This window comes from Lepus europaeus, chromosome 14, assembly GCF_033115175.1.
Source record: "Lepus europaeus isolate LE1 chromosome 14, mLepTim1.pri, whole genome shotgun sequence".
Classification (NCBI taxonomy): domain Eukaryota; kingdom Metazoa; phylum Chordata; class Mammalia; order Lagomorpha; family Leporidae; genus Lepus; species Lepus europaeus.
Window position 1 is genome coordinate 51,289,953 of NC_084840.1, and position 21,339 is coordinate 51,311,291.

The 21,339-nt window shown below is 41.6% G+C and overlaps 1 protein-coding gene across 5 annotated transcripts in view; it reads right to left on the reverse strand.

Annotated features, from left to right (window-relative positions):
• The window catches only part of SIPA1L2 (signal induced proliferation associated 1 like 2), a 228,768-nt gene that overhangs the window by 158,005 nt on the left and 49,424 nt on the right, over positions 1-21,339 (reverse strand). For 4 of the 5 annotated variants that reach the window (XM_062210619.1, XM_062210616.1, XM_062210613.1 and 1 more), the window contains exon 2: positions 16,393-16,436. The gene's annotated coding sequence lies outside the window, so the exon portion shown is untranslated. Of the gene's footprint in view, positions 1-16,038; positions 16,173-16,392; positions 16,437-21,339 lie in introns of those variants that run through there. The other variant, XM_062210614.1, reaches the window with a different exon arrangement.

Below are 21,339 nucleotides of genomic sequence, written 5' to 3' on the forward strand. Positions count from 1 at the left end.
CAACAAAACTCACTATCCCGAGGCCAGCGCTGTGGCGTAGTGTGCTAAGCCTCCACCTGTGGCAACAACATGCCATAGAGGCACAGGTTCTAGTCTCGGCTGCTCCTCTTCCTATCCAGCTCTCTGCTTATGGCCTGGGAAAGCAATAGAAGATGGCCCAAGTGCTTGGGCCCCTGCACCCACCTGAGAGACCCAGAAGAAGCTCCTGGCTCCTGGCTTTGGATTGACCCAGCTCCAGCTATTGTGGCCACTTGGGGAGTGAACCAGCAAACTGAAGAACTTTCTCTCTGTATCTCCCTTTCTCTTTCTATACTTTACATCTCAAATAAATAAATACAATCTTCAAAAACAAAAAAATTATATATGTGTGTATATATAAATATATATATAAGTATATATATATATATAAATATATATATATGAACCAAGACTCACTATTCTAGTGAAGAATTATCATCTCACCTTTCAGGACAGAAACAGTTTGGATTCACCAGTACCAAATTAATACTCCCTTTGCAGGGCTGAAGCTAATTCCTGAAAAATTTAATTTGAAAAAACAAGCCCAAGGCTACCATACTACAAAAGTCTCTTGATGTGTTAATTTCACACTCTGGAGTCCTCATCCCACTAGTGGATGGGTGATCTCAATTATGTAAAGTAGAGGAGTTTCTGAATTTCCCCAATCAACCCCAGACGTAAGACCTATGAGCCCAGCAGGGAGCTACAGTTCAGCTTCCCTCCTGCCAGTCCATGGGATAGCAAAAATTATTCTAGCAATCAGCCAAGCTGAATAAATATCTTCTCTATACAGAGCTCAATCACAGGGCACCAGTGTCCCAGTGGACAAACTATTCCTTCTACATCTTCATACAGGGGAAATGCTTCCAACGTGGGCAAACAATAATATAAACTCAATCAGCTCAGCCACACCTGGCGTGTGCAGTGCTTCAAGTTCCACAGACAAAGGCACCACTGCTGGAACCGCATGGGCAGAAAGTACAACCCCTCTATGCCCAAAACTCCGTTCCTGAAAATAACTGTGTCAGCCTCTATAAAATAAGTACAATAAATGTTTTCAAGGAAAACATGCTATCTACAAAGACTATGAAATCATGAGATGTGTGATGTTAGAATGCTTTAATCAAAGTACAGCAAAACACATATACAGCACCCTGACAAATACGTAACACAAGCACATATTTACTTACCTACTTATGGAAAATTCTCTAAAACTTTATTTTTAAAAGTGGGTGTTGGGGCAATTTCATTTTCTTCTATTAAGTATTATGTATGGAATAAATATTACTTTTATTGGGCTTATCCCTATAAATCAAAGTTACAAATGTCAAATACCCTTCAATTTATCAGTAAATGAAGATTTGTACATATTATTCTGTCAGTAACTTGTGACACATTTAGAGTGAGCTACAATGTTCCTACTCAAGGCAAATCCAATGCAGATATAAGTTGATTATATCAGTCAGTCTGGGAGATTAAAGTTTGGTGATTCAAGGAAAGTAATACATACAAGTCACCTAATGGGTCTGGAAACAGTTGGTTCCCTCCAGTTCATTGTTGGTTTTTGACCCCTGTCTAAACTGGTATCTCTATTACACACAGAATTGTGGGGTTTTTAGGCCTCACAAAAGAATTAAATCAGAATAGAAATAACCTTTTACAAGTCTTTTGTTGACAGCAAAGAAACTTTGTGGGTTTTTTCTTTTTTTTAAGTTCTCCCTGTGGTGCTAGTGCAACTAGGTAGGCATAATCTCATTTTCCTGTCCATCAAACTATTAGGGAGGAATGGCTTAACCATTTCCTATTGAAAACCTGCCAAACTCCTTCCCCAGCTAACAGCACCACAGCAAGAAATTACTAAGGAATCGGGAATTGGATTATTAGTATGTTGCTTAACCAAACAACATCATTTGAATGAAACTGGAGAGTATACCATGTTGGTCACATGCCCTGCTCCATCAACCTTTAACAAAACCCTTGGGAAAACAAAATTTAATCAGTTATCTTGTTTCAGATCATTTGCTCAAGTTATTATTTTCAGTAGATTCCTCTGAAAGTCATAATTCCTCAAATGTTTACTGTGATCTGTAGGAAGAAAGTCCAGCTGTCACCTGCCTCTGTACTCTCTAATGTGGCCAGAAGAGGCAGTAGTAAGGGCCGAGGCAGGAGCAGAGGTGTCAGCCCTTAAGAGGCTCAGTGGCTGGACTATGCTAGCAACAAGTTCTAAAATCAGGCCCATATGAAAGCTTCCAAGTGGATATAATTTCTCACAACAGAACAGAATCATGAGAGGTATCACTGCTGGAAAAATAAGACACAAAACTTGAATCCTAAAGAAAAGTAAATTCATTATCCCACTAAACAGTCTAGATTTTTAAAAAACATTTATTTATTTACTTGAAAGGCAGAGATATAGAGAGAGAAGGAAAAAGAGAAGGAGAGAGATCTATCCACTAGTTTACTCCCCAAATGGCCACAATGGCAAGGCTGAAGCCAGGATCCAGGAGCTTCTTCTAGACTCCCACATGGGTACAGGGGTCAAGTACTTGGGCCATCTGCTGCTGCTTTCCCAGGCACATTAGTAGGGAGCTGGAAAGGAAGAGTAGCAGCCGAGACTTGAACGGGCATCCTATGGGATGCCAGCACTGCAGGCAGATTTAACCTTCTACACTACAGCACTGGCTGCTGGAGTCTAGATTATTAAAAATAGGAAAAAGTAAAGCAAAACAATGCATTACCCTGAATTTGAATTTGAACAATATAAAATGATCATTTTTACAAGATTTATTTATTTATATGAAAGCCAAAGTTACACAGAGAGAGGAGAAACAGAGAGAGAGATGTTGGGGTGGATTCGTTCTGAGAGGAGGGCAAGTGGTGCAGAGTCACCACACAGACCCTAGGGATCGGGTGAAAGCAGGCCAGAGGCAAGCAGTCTGCAGACTCGTTTATTTCAGTTGGTACAGCAGCTTAAATAGCCAAGGCAGCCAATCTGGTCAAGGGGTGATCTATGCCCTAACCAATCACAGCCTGTTGCCAGGCAGGCTCTGTTGTCATGTGGCTTCCAAAGCCATCCAATCACAGCCTGTTGGGCAGTTTCTGTTGCCAGCAGCCATCTTGGCATGGCTTTCTCATTCCACCAGAGAGAGAGAGAGAGAGACAGACAGAGAATCTTCCATCCACTGGTTCGCCCCAGATGGATGCAATGGCCAGTGTTGGGCCAAGCTGAAACCAGGAGCCAGGGGCTTCATCTGGGTCTCCCACATGGGTGGCATGGGCCCAAAACACTTGGGTCATCTTCTGCTTTCTTAGGCCATTAGCAGGGAGCCAGATCAGAAGTGGAGCAGCTGGGACACAAACCAGTGCCCATATGAGATGCTGGCATCACAGGCGGCAGCCACAATGATGGTCCCAAAAGGAGTCTTTAAAGCATGAAGTTTCCATTCATCAAATACTTATTTTTTAAAATACTTTTATTTATTTGAAAAAGTTACAGAGAAAGAGAGATAAAGATAGACAGAGATTACTCTTTCATCTGGTAGTTCACTCCTCAGATGGCCACAATGGCCAACGCTAAGTCAGGCTGAAGTCAGGAACCTGGAACTCCTTCCAGTTCTCCCATACGGGTAGCAGGGGCCCAAGCACTTGGATCATCTTCTACTGCTTTCCCAGGCCATTAGCAGGGAGTTGGATTGGAAGTGGAACAGCTGGAAAATTATGTATGCTGGTGTTACAGGAGGTGGCTCTATTTGCTATGCCAAAGTGCCAACCCCCATCAAACACATATTAAGTACCTATCATGTCAGGCAAACATATTGTGACTCTTATGCATTTGCTGAGACAAATAAAAAGTCACTTGGGGGGGCCGGGCCAACTTTGAGTGCTGGTTCCAGTCCTAGCTGGTCCACTTCCAACCCAGCTCCCTGCTAATGTGCCTGGGAAGGTAGCAAAAGATGGCTAAAGTCTTTGGGTCCCTGCCCCCATGTGGGAGACCCGGATGGAGTTCTAGGCTCCTAGCTTTGACCTGGACCAGCCCCAGCTGTTGCAGCCACCTGGGGAATGAACCAGCAGATGGAAGATCTCTTTCTCTGTAGCACCAGACTTTCAATAATTGATTTAAAAATGTGGGTTTTTTTTAAACAGTCAGTTTGGTTTAGATGCTGTCTCCACTGAGTAGTCCTAGGACTGTACCACAATCTCCATGTGAATTGACAGAGAAAACACACTGTAAGATAGAGTCAGTCAAATAATATGAACCCCTGAACCTTTAAGATAAATGATACAAAAGATCCCCATACCCTTCTTGATTTTCTCCCCAGCTCTTTATCATTATCTGCACAGGTAAAAAGGCTGTGGTTTCAGACAAATTTTAAGAAGTCAAATTTCACAAAGACCCATCTGTCACTATGTGATCAGAATAAGGACAACGTTTGTAGACATTTACATGCCAGATGTTGACTGGTCCCTGCCGTGTACTGATTTATTCAGTAAAACTTGCTAACAAACCCATCAGCATGCAAGAATAACCACAGCACCCACTCAACAAAATGAGACAGGGGCAAACACAGTACAAGTAACCATAATTCTTTCCATATTCAAGAACCCAAACTGGATCTCTTACTCACTACCTTTCAGTGCAGAGCTGGATGTGTGAATACACAGATCACAAGTTCATCCTATGTCCCTCTCCTTTGTAGGGAGACACACACATACATACACACACCCCTCCAGTACCAAGAAATAAAAAACACCAATGAGTAAAAGAGCCATTTACCTATGTCTAGGGTAAATAGCCCAATTAACTTGTCCATCATTTCTGCAATATCTATAGATATAAAACAAAAACAGAGATACAATATTTTGCCTTTAATTGGCAGGTCCTCCAGTATAACCCTGGGTAAGCTACTTAGCATTGCTGGACTTTGTCCTAAGCATCCAGTGATCCATAGCAATAGCATATCAGAACGATCTTGATGGAAATTCCACTCTCCAGCCCCTCCTTATACCTACTGAGACACAACCTAGGGTGAGGAGAGGAGGGGAGGGACACAGGGAGGTACATGGAATGGGCCTGGGAAAGGATTTCAGCAAAGGCCTCTGGTGACTCTGGCTATGCAGGTTTGGAAATTATTAAACACTTTCTAGTGCTGGAGGTGAAACAGAGGTCACAAAGCAAACCACAGGAAGCACCCCACCCTGCCAGCTTCTCAGAGAGGTCCTGAGAGAAGAATTGTGGCATTAATGAAGATTAGTTGCTCAGATCACCAACAAATCCCCAAGATGCTTTCGTAGGCATGGGACATTAGAGAAGTACTATAGAGAAAAAGTGGGGAAAATGGGCCACATGAGTTTAGGAAAACCAAGAGGCTCTCACTGACAAGTCTACCTAGATCTATCCTTTCACATTGCAGAAATCTCAATAGCTCATTTTAGACGCTCATGAAGACCACACACTTGTAAAACCAGCAGAAAGGAGCTGAACACCCTGAGTTTTATCAGAGAAGTGTTCAAAGATAAGCTAAGCATCCATCACCTCACTAAGCACTGCTAAAGAAAATTTTTATTTGGTTAATTGCCTGGATGAAAATTACTTTGAGAATGATCTGCGAAAAGATACGTCCTTTCAGAAGTCAAAACCACACTGTAGAAATTCTAACACACTGTCTATGATAGCATTTTGATGAATGGAGATACAATGAAGATGAGAAGAATCATAAATAATACCCAGCCTATTGTGTGGACACTTAAAGAACGTCGCATTCTAACAGGAGTCCTGTTTTTCCACGGCAGCTATGAGTAACTTACTACTATTTCATCTTAAGGGATTTGATGTATATTTCTGATAATGGATTACAAATCAGAGAAACCTGACGGCTATTTTTAAGAACAAATGTACCGCGGCGGCCATTGGAGGGTGAACCAATGGCAAAGGAAGACCTTTCTCTCTGTCTCTCTCTCTCTCTCTCTCACTGTCCTCTCTGCCTGTCAAAAAATAAATAAAAATAAAAAAATAAAAAAGAACAAGTGTAGGCCGGTGCTACAGCTCACTAGGCTAATCCTCCGCCTTGCGGCGCCAGCATACCGGTTCTAGTCCCAGTCTGGGCGCCAGATTCTGTCCCGGTTGCTTCTTTTCCAGTCCAGCTCTCTGCTGTGGCCCAGAAGGCAGTGGAGGATGGCCCAAGTGCTTGGGCCCTGCACCTGCATGGGAGACCAGGAGGAAGCACCGGGCTCCTGGCTTCAGATCAGCACAGCGCGCCGGCCATAGCAGCCATTTGGGGGGTGAACCAACGGAAAGGAAGACCTTTCTCTCTGTCTCTCTCTCACTGTCTAACTCTGCCTGTCAAAAAAAACAAAACAAAAACAAAAACAAATGTAGACAAATAAACATTTAATATTGCCTTCATCTGTTTAATCCACTTGATAATCAGACCTGGTCAAGGGGATCCCCTCAGTGGAATAAAACAAATTCTGAGACACAGGGCATTTAGAGGATAGAGGGATCTAAGAACAAGAAAATGCTTCCCATGCTCACCATCTCCCCACCCCCACCACCGCTAACTAAGCATATTTTAGCACATTTTAAAAGGAAAAGGAGAAGATAAAAATTAGCAACCTAACAAACACCTGCGAAGCTGTTTCTGGACAGTAGCAGAGCTATGCAGACATCTGGTGTCACCTGTCAGACTGCCAAACCACTGTAGTTTTAAGCTACTCAGATGCTTTCTAAAGAAGAAACAACAACAACAAAAAAAATCGTACATGCCTGAACAGTGAGGCGGGTAAGCCTTCTTGTAACTCAGCCCTGTCATACAGAATACAGCAGCCTCAAAAGGTTCAGCAGCCTTTTTATAAACCTATTGTAAGGTGCAGTGCCTAAAAATAGTACGGTTCTGCAGGCAGATCACAAAGAGGAATAACTGCTACATACTAACCTCCAAAACAATAGACAAAGGAATGGAAAAGACAGCCAACATGTAGTCTCCATCTGCACCTGAGAGCCTGTGGCCACCTCCCTACCTAGATTCCTCTAGGTCCTTTACTCTGGACACACAGCAGACCAATTCAGCCCACTCAGCCTACACAGGAGAGCACCCTTACAGCAGGCAGGCAGGCAGAAAGGAAACTGAGGCACACTTGCTGGAGTACTTATCGCCACTTCTAATAGATCTTTCTAGCCCCACTGAAATAGACATGAAGCCGATGACTGCACTATAATTAGTGAACATGGCTCTTTCACATTTCCCTCACATGGCAGAAGAGTTCTCAACCTTCATTGTGAACAGGTAGCATCTGAGGAGTTTAGAAAATGATACATGTCAGAACTTCAGTGTGTAAATATTTTCTTTTAAAGACTTATATATTTATTTGAAAGTTAGAGTTACAGAGAAATAAAGAGAAACAGAGGAAGCGAGATGTCCCAACCGCTGTTTCACTTCCCAGATGGCAGTGATGGACAGGGCTGGGTCAGGTCGAAGCCAGGAGCCAGGAGCTTCAGCTGGGTCTCCCATATGGATGGCAGGGGCCCAAACACTTGGATGATCCTCTACTGCTTTCCCAGGCACATTAGCAGAGAGCTGGATTGGAAGTGGAGTAGCCAGGACTGGAACCAGCGCTCATATGGGACGCCAGCTTTGCAGGTGACAGCTTTAGTCACTTTACCCACTACAGCACAATACCCATCCCATTTTTAAAAAATATTTATTTACTTATTTGAAATTCAGAGTCAGTCACGGAGAGTGACAAACAGAGGGAGAGAAAGAAAGAGAGCTCTTCTTTCCTCTGGTTTACTCCCCAGATAGCCAACAGCCAAGGTTGGGCCAAGCCAAAGCCAGAAGTTAAGAGCCAGGAACTTCTTCCAGGTCCCCATGTTGGGGTAGCAGGGGCCCAAGGACGTGGACCATCTTCTGTTGCCTTCCCAGGCATATCAGCAGGGAGCTGGATTGGAAGTGGAGCAATTGGGACAAGAACCAGTGCCCATATGGGATGCTGGCTTCACAGACAGTGGCTTTACCCACTATGTCACAAAGGCGGCTCCAGGCATTGGTGTTTTTTTAAAGTTTCTTAAGTGAGCAGCTAGAACCGAGCACTCCTGTTGAAAACAACAAAGGCTTTGGAGCAGTCAGGTCAACTGCCTCAGCTCTATTGGTTGTAACAAGCATTGCCCTTATAGTAAGTTATTATCTCTATTTTGCCAATATCAAAACTGAGTTTAAGTAAACTGCCAAAAGTTACATTAACAATCTGACAACCTGGATGACAAACCATGTGGCTGTCCAACTCAAAAATTAAGATGTGATCAAAGAAGGCAGTACTTTTCTCTGAAGGGAGGAGAAAACTTCCACTTTGACTATGGCCTTGTCTAAATAAGGTCGGAGTTGTTGAACTCAAGAGGCTTCCATAGCCTTGGCAGCTCATGACAAGAGCCTCGGGTGATTACTGACGTCATAAATAAGAGTGTCAATTGTTAAATCAACAACGGGAGTCACTGTGCAACTTCTCCCCATGTAGGACCTCTGTCCTTAATGTGTTATGCTATGTGAATTAATGGTAAAACTATTACTCAAACAGCACTTTATACTTTGTGTATCTGTGTGGGTACAAACTGTTGAAATCTTTACTTAGTATATACTAAGTTTATCTTCTGTATATAAAGATAATTGAAAATGAATCTTGATGAAGAATAGGATGGAAGAGGGAGTGGGAGATGGGATGGTTGCGGGTGGGAGGGAGGTTATGGGGGGAAAAGCCGCTATAATCCAAAAGTTGTACTTTGGAAATTTATATTTATTAAATAAAAATTTAAAAAATTAAGGTTCTTTTCACTGAATTACATCGTGTCCACCACACACATTAGTCAAAAAAAAAATTTTTTTTTCTTTCTGTGAATACACAGGAGCAGACCCAAGGCTCACAGCTAAGAGGCTGGCCTAGAAGCTACTTCCTCAGAGCAGAGCTCCAGCTTCAGCATCACTGTGTAACTTCTACAGGTTCCCTGAGCATCTGGGCCTCCAAGTACCTGCATCCACAGGGTGGGAAGACAAGAGGAACTGCTCCATAGCAGAGGACAGAACCCCTGCAGACTGTTTATAAGAGCTAGACAAAAAGGACTCAGCAAATTCTAACTATGACGTTCACTAGGCTGACTATAAGGAAGAAGCAAAGAATCCTGTTAGTAGAAAATTCAGCATTTTGGATTAACCACAGTTTGCTGCACATGCAAATTATCTTTTCCTTTTCCTCTCCGAGTAAACAATCTTTTACAATGGGAGATGGACAGGCCTTCAGTTGTCTTTCGCCTCGGTGTAAAGACACCAGATGATCTAAGACCTTACAACTTTGTACACCACGGAAATGCAGGAGGTACAGGGAGTGTGTGAATTTAGAGTGATTCCTGAAAACACACTGGTTCCTCCCAGCCTCTCCCAGACACACTGCCTAATTACCCCGAAAGTGCTTTCACCTGGGAAAAGCTGTTATTTTACCAAAGAATCAAGGCCTTACCACTACTGTTCTTCACTGACTGCCTCTTCATGAAACCTCACACTTATATTTCCTCCTAACAGAGACATTTAAGAAAAAAACAAACAAAGCAGAGAAAACAAACCACGCTGAGATTTAACTTACAAAATTACAATGCATTTTGTGAAAAAGCTGAAACTTAACTTATAAATTTACAATGTGTTTTGTGACAAAAATCTTGCCGGCTTTCAGATTCATGAAGTGAGATTGGTACTGGCAGCTTTTCACTAAGGGCATATACAGAACTGTGTCTTTATAATACCATACTGTGTTTTCCAAATAACAACACTGTAGAAAACTTACACAAAGTCTGGCATTGCATTTTTAACATCTGTCATGAGAATTCCTCACATACAGACTTTGGGATTGGTCCCAGGCTCCTCTCAGAGGTCATATGGAATTTTTATCATTTCAAGCAATATGCCCTTAAATATAAGATGTAGTTATGGAAGAGAGAATCCAAAATTTTAATGTTCAGGGGCCTGATATTTCAATTGGGTCTTCAAGGATGAATGAATCAATTATTCATTTGAGTATAAGAACATAGTTATTGGTTCATATTATTCTAGTACATATTCACAAAGTTTTATGAGGATTCTGCTGGTTCTATATAATATCAGTATGCTTATCTTTCTGCATGACCAATATATGGACATTAGAGGCTATGAATACAATTGTACAAAGTCTTCTTTTTGGTTTATCTCATAATTGCTTGCAGAAAATAAGTTCACACTCTGAGATGTCCGCAATGTAAAACTAACTGGATGACTTGGTCTCTCCATGCCACAGCGTGATGTTTGGCCCCTCTTGCTGCATCACTGATCAGCTATGTGACTTTGAGCAAACCACTCACCGTCCCTGGGCCTCAGTGTCCTTACTCATGAGATGAGAATAATGAAACCTACTTCAAAGCACTGTGGGAAGATGACATGAGATAAAGTACTAGGCTATTATCTACAATACAGTAAACAGTGTGCAGACAGAGCTGCAATAGTGTTAGAAGAGAAAATGACTTGCAAATATCTTGAAAATGAGGGTGAGTGTTGGCCATCTTCAACTATAAAGTGTCTCTTTTGTGTGATCAAACTGATTAGGATTACATTTTGGGAAAACCTGTATGCAATATAATGGGGACAAAGCATAGCATCATTTAGTCAATTAGCTATAAGTATGAAAACTGGGGGAGAGTCAGCATTATGGCACAGTGGGTTAAACTGCAGCTTACAATGCTGACATTCATATTGAGTGCCAGTCTGAGTCCTGGCTATGGTTGTTCTGATCCAGTTCCCTTCTAATGTGCCTGGGAAAGCAGCAGAAGATGGTCCAAATACTGGGGACCCAGCCACCCATGCTGGAGATCAGGATGGAGTTTCTGGTTTCTGTCTTTCACATGGCCCACACCTGGCTGTTGCCAACATTTGAGGTGTGAACCAGTAGATGGAGGATCTCGCGCGCTCTCTCTCTCTCTCTCTCTCTCTCTCTCTCTGTGTCTGTGTCTTTGTGTGTCTGTCACTCTGCCTTTCAAGTAAATGAATGAATGAATGAATGAATGAATACATCTTAAAAACTCCAGAAATTGGAAAAAGGAAAGGAAAAGAATGTCTAGTTACAAAGAAAAGTATAGCTTACCTTTTCAATTAAGAAAATAAATTCCAAATATAATTCAGTTCTTTTGAATCTAATTAGCACAAAGCACTCCATGAGAAACCAGAGTGGTAGGCCTAACACATCAGAGTCCAGACCTTACTTTGGTCACAAAATGGGCACAGGTGCTGCAGAAAGTGGGGAGAATGCACCAGGAGACAGCTGAGTAATCAGCAGGACTGGAGACGGTACACAAGGACAGAGCATGCCCTGTGAGCTGGATTTTGCTCAGCCTGCCCCAGGCTCTCAGTGACCCAATTCTTACCCTATGACGCCATACTCCAAACCACCACCTTATCTCCTTCTACACATATTATTTGCTCTGAAGTACATCAGCCTACAACATGCCAGGCACCCTGGAGGTCTCACTGGTATTCCCCTAGCATTCCATGATACCAGAAACCGAACCTTCTATCAGAGCTACTTGTGGATATTTGTTCCTTCCACACTAGATTACAAACTCTTGAATAGTAAAGGTTGCCTTTTAATAACCTTGTTTCCCCAGGCGCCTTAGTGAACGCTCCACACACAGGATTCTCCCAATACATACTTACTGAACTCAATCACCCTCAAGCATGCATAGTCACTCTCCCCTTAAGATTCCCAATTTAAAGATCATCACCCTTTCTAAATATAGCTGGTAATGGGAGATGAAATGAAATGTCTTAAAACATAATCTGGAGAATGTCTGTGATAACACACGCAAAATTCTACAAGCACTCGTACAAACAAGAATGAACGTTCAGGAGAGATTTCAGGTCATCTAAAAGCTTCATATATGAGCAAATGCATTCCCCCCAGTGGTCAAACACCTGATGTAAACATCAAGCACCAGCACAGTTTAGTCTGCTTCCTGACATATCAATTTTGGTAAGAGGTGGCACATGTCTGCTATAAGCAGGCCAATGATATCTATCCTACTGCTGTCCCACCCCACTTCCAGCCCTCAGACAGATTTGACAATTCTAGCTTTCTCCAGAGATTTGGACATCGCAATGAGAAACACATCAGTCTGAGAATGTTTTAAGCCTATGGAAACAAATTAGGGCCCTTCTAAAAAGTCCCCTGGAGATCTCACATTCTACTGGCCTTAAAAAATTAGCCAAAAAGGGGGCTAGAGGGGCCCAAAGGAAGCCTAACACCATTTGGACATTACTTGCTTTGATTCCAGAATGGTGGAAGGTAGGAGGTAAAAATCTGAAAGCAGAAAGGAAGAACAAGATATTTCAGGCATCAAAACAGCACCTTTCTGATAAGAAAATGCCCAAAGAGTTAAAAATTCTTAAGACAAACCTTAGAGCCGAAATAGTTTTTCTATAACACTGTGGTATCAGCTATCTTAGAAAATGCTATTCAACTTTGTAAGAACAGATTTTGGAATTCAGCCCAAATTTTTCTTAGTCACCATCTAATGATAATAATTTGATTTCCTCCACAAAACAAGTATCCTAATCCTCTGATAAACAAGCTTCTAAGCCTTCATGATAGTTAAGTAAATAAGTCCCAGCTTCACAGAAAAATGAGAACATTAAATGGTAGAATCATTTATACGGGATTATGTAACAAGTCAGTAATTAAACGAGTTGATTACCACCTCAGTTCTGATACTGTTACAAAATTGGTAATTTTAACCAATTCCTTACATATAAGATCATTCCAAAAGAGAAAAATAAAAGAAACTTAACTTCATTCATAGTTTTTAACATCAGATATGTTGTATTTTGTGATGATATGTAAACACTTTCACATAGGAATCACATTTCTAAGGATTTACCTTAAGGAAATCATTGTGTATGCCTATATGTAGGCATTTTATTTATAACAGTCAAACACTGACAACCATTTAAACATCCTTCAACAAGGTGTTAAAACAAAGTATAATATACCCACGCAATACTGACTTCACTCAATACAAAAAAGATTATACAGGAACTACATAAAGGTTGATAAGGAAAAGATGCCTACAATATATTAAGTGAAAATTATTAAGCAAATGTACAGTATATTTGTTGTAAAAATTAATATTATTAAATAATTCCTTTTTTTAAGTGCCCATGTAGATTTAAAAGAGATCTGTCAACAATGTTTGCCTTTCAGAAGTTAGACCACAGGGAGAGATTCGTGATTTATTTTACACATTTCTATATAATCTGAACTGAATATACTTATAACTTTGAGAACTAAAGAATAAAATTTTTGACAAAATGATGTACACCTAAAATAATGACACATATCAGAAAAGTTTATAACATAGTATGTTCTCCTATATCCTTATTACTTTATTTATTGAAATTTCCATAAAGAAATTAATCTGGAGCCTAGGTCCTCCAGATGCACTCTGTCCACACCCAACCGGGAGAAATCCAGAAAGTGTTCCATCCTTGCAGCAGCAATTTCCCCACAATACTCAAAAGCACAGTAAAGGCCTGATGGTCATCAGCTGTGAGCAGACAGCAAAAGGTATCCCTCCACTGGTCTGTGCTCAGCTTCACAGGGGACCAAAGACAAGCAGGAAGTAAGTCTCTCCTTTAAAACAAACCTAGGTAGCACTTCCCTTTCCTGTGCTGAAAATGGTAATTGTGTCTCCCTACTTTTACTTCTACAGCAGAATTCTCAGGCTCCACTGTTTTTGTTAGCACTTCAGCCAAGTCTTTTGATTTGCAAAGAGGGAACGAGTCTTTTCAGGCAGTTTTCTTTCTCTACCACTATTTCCTCAATTCCTATGCTTCTTTATCAATTTCATTCATAATTTTGGCATTCAAGAGATGTATACCTCATATATTTAAGATCTGTAGTAAGAAAACATGTGAAGGACTCTAGTGATGTTTAAATGCTTGCCCTTTTAAATCATTTTTAAATGCAAGTGCTCAGGTCACTGACTTCAAAATGTACCAACATACATAGGAGACCGAAGCCCCATAATGTAAAGGCGGGACTCGGCCCCTCAGCTGTCTCCCTTAGCCCAAGGTGTCCTTGCCTGTCCTCTACCAAAAGGAATTCACTGAATTGAGGGAGTGATACAGCTGGCCCAGCAAGATTCTAATCACTGGACTCAAGAAGTCATTTGCTTCTCCAACTGATAAAACCCTGTTGGCCAGTATTGCACAGAGGGATTTGTTTAGGGGAATTCCATGTCCAGGCAGGGAAACTCCAGGTCTGGAGCAGAAGGTAGCTATGGCTTTTGTGTAACCCCCAGACCAATTGAAGTCTACCAGGCCTTCATGAATTCCCTAAATGGCATGGCATCACCAACCAAAGGAACATCACCAGCATCACTAACCAACAAGGAACTTGGACACCAGCTGATCACGCACTTTTCAGCCCCAGTTTCAATCTCTAAGAACCTTTACCCCTAACTCCTGGAGGAGCCGGGGTATTATGTAATAGCAGATCAGCCCCTTGCTCTGCACGACCATTCCAATGTCAGTGAATGGCTTTCTGTGGGGGCAGGCAAGCAGACCCAGGTTTGGGGGTTCTATAGTAACACCTCCAAATAGTCTGGGATGTTGTTTGGGAACACATCCAAGACAAAGGCTGTGGAAATAAAGATGATCAAAAGGGAATCTTTCCCTAGACTGGATCCTGCATGGAGGGAGGACTGGCACTATAAGGACATGTTAGGTCAGATGACAGAAATCTGAACACAAATAATAGGCTAGATATAATAACTCAATATTAAATTATCTAAAGTTCATAGCTGGACTGTCGTTAGCCAAGTAAGAATGTCTCTTAGGAAAGACACACTGGAGCACTTAGGGGCACTAAAGTTATCACGTATGTAACTCTGAGAAAACTGTGCATGGGCACATAGCTGTGTGCATTTGTATAGAGAGCAAATGAAAGAGAGGTTGGGAACTCATGTTTGACAACCCAAGACCAGAGACCAAATATGTGTGGTTACTTCTGTCAGGGCACCTTCACAGAAAATTATTTTCTGCTACTACAGAAAATGAACTACTACAAGCACATACAAATAAGGGAGCAGCACTGCCTCTACTCTCTGGCTGAGGAAGGGGTTCAGGGGACAGTACCCTGGGACCCAGGCACAGCCAGCTGGAGCTTGCCCCACCAAGGTCCTCCTTCACCTTCCTCACAACAGCTCCTTGCAGCATGTCCAGGACAGGCACACCCATCAGGTTACACTCCTCCCAGCAGAGCTGTCTTTGCGCAGTCCTAGTCCCACAAATACACTCACATTTTGTTTGCCTAAACCAAGGAGCATTCCATGGAGGTATATCTTAACCAATTATAGGAAGCATATCCCTTTAAACTCTTTAAAATATGCACACAGAGACTTGTTAGTGACTCCCTTTGAAGCCCCTAAGTTAGGCAATCCCAGTTCAAATAGGCTTTCTTGCAACGCTCAGCAGTGTTGCTAAGGAGGGTGAAATAATCAAAACATCCAACCCATTCATCAAAAGGAACAGACACAACCTTTTATTTTTTAAATAATATTTGAGAGGCCGGCGCCACGGCTGACTAGGCTAATCCTCCGCCTTGCGGCGCCGGCACACCAGGTTCTAGTCCCGGTTGGGGCACCGATCCTGTCCCGGTTGCCCCTCTTCCAGGCCAGCTCTCTGCTGTGGCCCGGGAGTGCAGTGGAGGATGGCCCAAGTCCTTGGGCCCTGCACCCCATGGGAGACCAGGAGAAGCACCTGGCTCCTGCCATCGGATCAACACGGTGCACCGGCCGCAGCGCGCCTACCGCGGCGGCCATTGGAGGGTGAACCAACGGCAAAAAGGAAGACCTTTCTCTCTGTCTCTCTCTCACTGTCCACTCTGCCTGTCAAAAAAAAAAAAATTAAAAAAATAATAATAATATTTGAGAGACAGCAAAAAAGAAAATCAAATTCCCACCTTCTGATTCACTCTCCAAATACCAGCAACAGCTGAGACTGGGTCAAGGTTGGGAACTGGGACCACAATCCAGGTCTCCCACATGAGCGGCAGGAATCCAATTACTTAAGCCAATTAACTGCTGCCTCCCAGAGTCAGCACTGGCAGTGATCTAGGGTCAGGAGACAGATCCAAACACAAGGTATTCTGATGTGGGACACAAGCATCTAGTTTTTACTAAGTTAAACACCCGCTCCCAAAGCAAGCTTTACTTTTAAAAAAATACCATTAAGGAGACACAAAAGTCCAGTTTAAAAATGAAAACCACAGTCTGGAGTTAGTATGAGTATGCTGCTGCCTTGCCAGCAGACTTACCTGAGGCGAAGAAGGCTCCTACTCACATACCCTGGAGCAAGAATCTATAAGAAAAGAAAAGAAAGAGATCCTGTTCAGGCTTCCAGAAAAACTCTTGAACAGCTTTCAAAATGTGGTCTGAGGACCTCTGGACAGCCCCGAACCATTCCAGGAGTTCATAAGGGCAAAACCATTTTCACAAAGGATACCAAGATATTATCGACCTTTTCCACTCTCCTTCTCTTACCGGGTACAAAGGAGTTTTCCAGAGGCTGAGTGACATGTGATAGGACAAAAGACGGAGGGAAGAAATAGGTAAGAGAATCCAGCTGTCTTCTCTTAATCCAGACCGCAAAGAAATTTGCAAAAGTATAAAATAAGGCCATTCTGTTCATTAATTTTTTTTTGTTTGGGAAAATAGTTATTTTTTCTAATATTTTTATTATAAAATAATTTACTGACATTTATAAATATTTATAAACTCTCCAGTTTTAATTATAATATGGTAAGCAATAAAGATAAGCCTCATAATCAAAAGCTCTTTGAGACCCTAAATCTTTCCTTTATTATTTTTGATTGACAAATATTGGTACATATTTATGGAGTACAGAATGATTTTCATACAAGTGTAATGATTAGATCATGGTAATTAGCACATTTCGGGTCTATAAACTGTGCTGGGAATATTCAAGATCTTCCTACTATCTAATTTGAAATATATACTTAATTATGTCACCCACAGTTATCCAACTGTGCTATAGAAATTTATAAGTTATTCTTCCTATCCCTGAATAATTTTTAAGACTATCAAAGGCCCTAATACTAACAAATCTGAGGTCTGCTGCTCCAGGTATCTATCTTGGTACTAAATTCCATTAACCTCATCTGCTTTTTAATGAAACAACAATGCTCAAAATTAGCAATGAAGTGCTATTGACTGGACATCAAGAAATTTATCCTTCAATTCCATTTTCCAGGAACTTTTTTGAAGGACTCTCCCATTTATTATTTTCAAACTCACAACCTTTTAAAAAAATGAAATAAAACCATCAGCCTTTTCTGCCTTCCTGGATACAAAAACCTGTGCTCCAAGAGACCAGTTGCTAGTTCCAGGTGAATCACTAAATGCAGGTAGGTTTGACTCCTAAGATCATGATCTTTTCAATACTTTTTCAAAAAAAATACTAATTTTAAGAATTACTAACTTGATAGTGCATGGTCTCAAAACATAACAATGTGGAATATATAGCCAGACAAAACTATATGAAAATGGGTTTATAAAGACAGTATGACCCTAAATCCTAGCAAAATCCCCCATTCTGCTCACTATAAAAGACACCAGGAAGAGACAGTGTCAGTTTTCACCTGATGCTCCCGTATATTAATAGTGCCCATTTCACTTTGAAAGGTGATAGAGGATCACCAAAAAGACTATATCCAGTCTCCAAAAACCCATCCCGCTAAATCTGTCTCAACCTTTATGAATCACTAATGGGCCCTCAATCGCCACTGAATTTAAAGATTATATGCAGGGATAAGAGCAGAGAAAGAAATTCTCACTGACAATTTTTGTAGTCAATATTGCCAACTCTGTGCTTAAAAGATTTAAAGCATAGCATAGTATATTCCTCCAATCAATAAGTAAAAACAGAAAAAGGGTCCAGCACTGTGGCACAGTGGGTAAAGCCACCTTCTGCAGTGCCGTCATCCCATATGGGCACCAGTTCCAAGTCCCAGCTGCTCCACGAATAATCCTAGGAAAGCAGAGGAGGATGGCCCAAGTGCTTGGGCCCCTGCACCCACAGGGGAGATCCAGAAGAAGCTCCTGGCTCCTGATTTCAGACTGACCCAGCTCCAGCTGTTGTAGGCATTTGGGGATTGAACCAGCAGATGGAAGATCTCTCCCCCGCCCCTTTCTCTTCCCCCTCAACTCCTTTAAATAAATAAATAAAATTTTTAAAAGACAGAAAACAATAGAAACTAAACACAGCAATACCATATGATCCAACAATTCCATTTCTGGGCATATATCCAAAAGAAGTTAAAGCAGGGTCTTGAGATATCTATATGCCCATGTTCACAGCCGTTTTAGTCACAACAATCAAAAGATGAAAACAACACAAGTGTCCAGTGACAGATAAATACACAAGCAAAATGTGATGTGTACATACAATAGGATATATATTTAGCCTTAAAAAGGAATGAAACTCTGCCATATGGTACAATGTGAATGAGCCTGGGAGATATGAACAAATTAAATAAACTATTCATAGGAGGACAAATATATTTTTAAATTTTTATTTATGTATTTTATTTCAAAGGCAGAGGAAAAGAGAGAGGGATAAGAGAGAAATACTGATCCCCCATTGGCTAGTTCATCCCCCAAATGCTTATGACAGCAGGGCTGAGCCAGGCCAGAAATGGGAGATAGGAACTCTATCTAGGTCACTTGCCATGGGCATCAGGGACCCAATTACTTAAGCCATCAACTGCTACCTATCAAAGACCAGTAGCAGAGCCAGTATTCGAATCCACACACTCCAATATGGGATGGCATCCCAGGTTGCATCTTAACCACTAGGCCACACACCTGCTCCCAAACATTAAAAGATTCTGATTAAATGAAGGTCCTAGAACAGTCAAATTCATAGAGACAGAAACTACAACTATGGTTGCCCTGGGCTGGGGTTGGGGAGATCAGGAATAACGGTTTAACAGACACAGAGTTTCTGTGTTCAGATTAAACGGTTCCTAGGGATGGATGGTGATGATGATTGCCCAACAATGTGAATGTACTCAATACCAGTGACCTGCCTATTTGACCTCAATACAAATAAAAACACACCAAAGTATCAAAAGGTTTACCAACACGAAGTAGGAAATGATCTATTGTGGGACATCTTATTTGATATTCAATCTTCACTAGTTTACTAAGTCTATGCATACACGCACCCATCCATCCTTTCACCACGCCATCTACTCAGCAAATGTCACTGATCATATACTGGTTTCCAGCTACTGTGCTAGAACAGAGGATACAACTAGTACATAGTAACCTCTGCCGTGGAAGATGTCAGCATGGGACCAGATATAACTCTAGGTAGATTAACCAGCACCATGGGGAAGCCCACATAGGGGCTGTTACTGTACTACACATGATAAATGTCTCCAGAAAACAACACTTGATCTTTTATAAACAAACAAAACCCTCAAGTCTTCTGAATGTCAGTAATTTTCAGTTATGGGATCTCCTTTTTCACTTCCCAGGGGGTATTTTGCACTGTGTTTTTCATGTAGATCCATTATTGCACCCTCAATTTATCAGAGGACATAAATTATAAAAGTCCTGCTAATTAACCCATGATTTGATACTTTGTGGGTAATGTCTCTTCTCCAGGACAGACCCCTTCAATTATGTTGTATTTCCCCCAACACAAAGAACACACTCTGGAAAAGGCGCTTTTCCTTCCTTTCATACAGCAAACATCCCGTAAACAATTAATGCTCCACTCCTTTAACTGATTGCTTTTGTTTACTGACAGGAAAGGAAACCACAAATTCTCCAAGTAGCCATAGGGACTCCAGAGTCTGGCTTCATTTCCTACTGAGCAGGTGGTTTATATGAGGCAACTGGTTATTGTATTTTAACCTTGTTCTGACTTCAGGGGAGGGGCAGTGGGCTTTCATCAGAACAAAGTCTTCTCAGGCAATAGCACACGGGCTGTGGGTTGGGCTCAGCGAGGGGCTCTCCCCTGCTCCTGGTCCTCACTGAGGGACCCGGCCCCTCACGCTCCAACAGGAAGCTCTGCGGGAAACCTTGACTTCCAGACAGACACCGGTCTGGCCCTTTGTTCTTCCCAGCAGGTTCCCCAGCTGCTTCCCCAGCAAAAAGGAGGTCTGAGAAAGTGAAGGCGAACATTTTCTTTCCACCAAAAAGGATAAAAAAATTCCATCTACCTCTGTTCCTCCACTCACTGCTAGGGGGCCTTGCTAGTATTAAGGAAAGCCAGCACTAAAGGAAGATTATTTTCTGCTTTATTTTTTTTGTTGTTGTTGTTGTTTTTTGTTTTTTTACAAAGTGATAAGGCTTTATTGGGGATAGGGCAGCTATCAGAACAACGGAAGGGACAGAGAGTGCCTAGTCACTCGGACTTGGGGGAGAGTGAGGTTACAGGTTGTTTTCTACTTTAAATATAGGAGTGGTATTTGGTGCAGCAGTTAAGACTTGGGGTGGGACCTAGAATCCCATAAAGAAGTACCTCATTTCATTCTTCTGAGATTTAGAAAAATATGATGCTAAAATTCATATGGAAACACTAGCGACCTCGAATGGCTAAAACAATCTTAAACAAAAACAAAGTCAGAGGCAGCACAGTACAAGATTTCAAGACATACTACAAGGCAGTTATTATCCAAACAGCCTGGTACTGGCATAAAAGCAGAGAGATAAACCAATGGGACAGAATAGAAGCCCAGAAATCATTCCACACATCTACAACCAACTTCTCTTTGACAAAGGAGCTAAAAACAATCCCTGGAGAAAGGACAGTCTCCTCAACAGATGGTGCTGGGAAAACTGAATCTCCGCATGCAGAAGTATGAAACAAGACCCACATCTACACCTTATACAAAAATCAACTCAAAATGGATCAAGGATCTAAATCTATGACCAGATACCATCAAAATACTAGTGAGGAATATTAAGGAAACCCTTTAAGACATTGGCATAGGTAAAAACTTCTTGGAAAAGACCCCAGAAGCATAGGCAATCAAAGCCAATAGACAAATGGGATTACATAAAGCTAAGAAGCTTCTATACTGCAAAGGAGATACTCAGCAAAGTGAAGAGACAACTGACACAATGGGAGAAAACACTTTCAAACTGTGCAACTGAAAATGGATTAATATCCAGAATCTATAAAGAGCTCAAGAAACTCAACCACAACAAAACAATCCAGATAAGGAGGA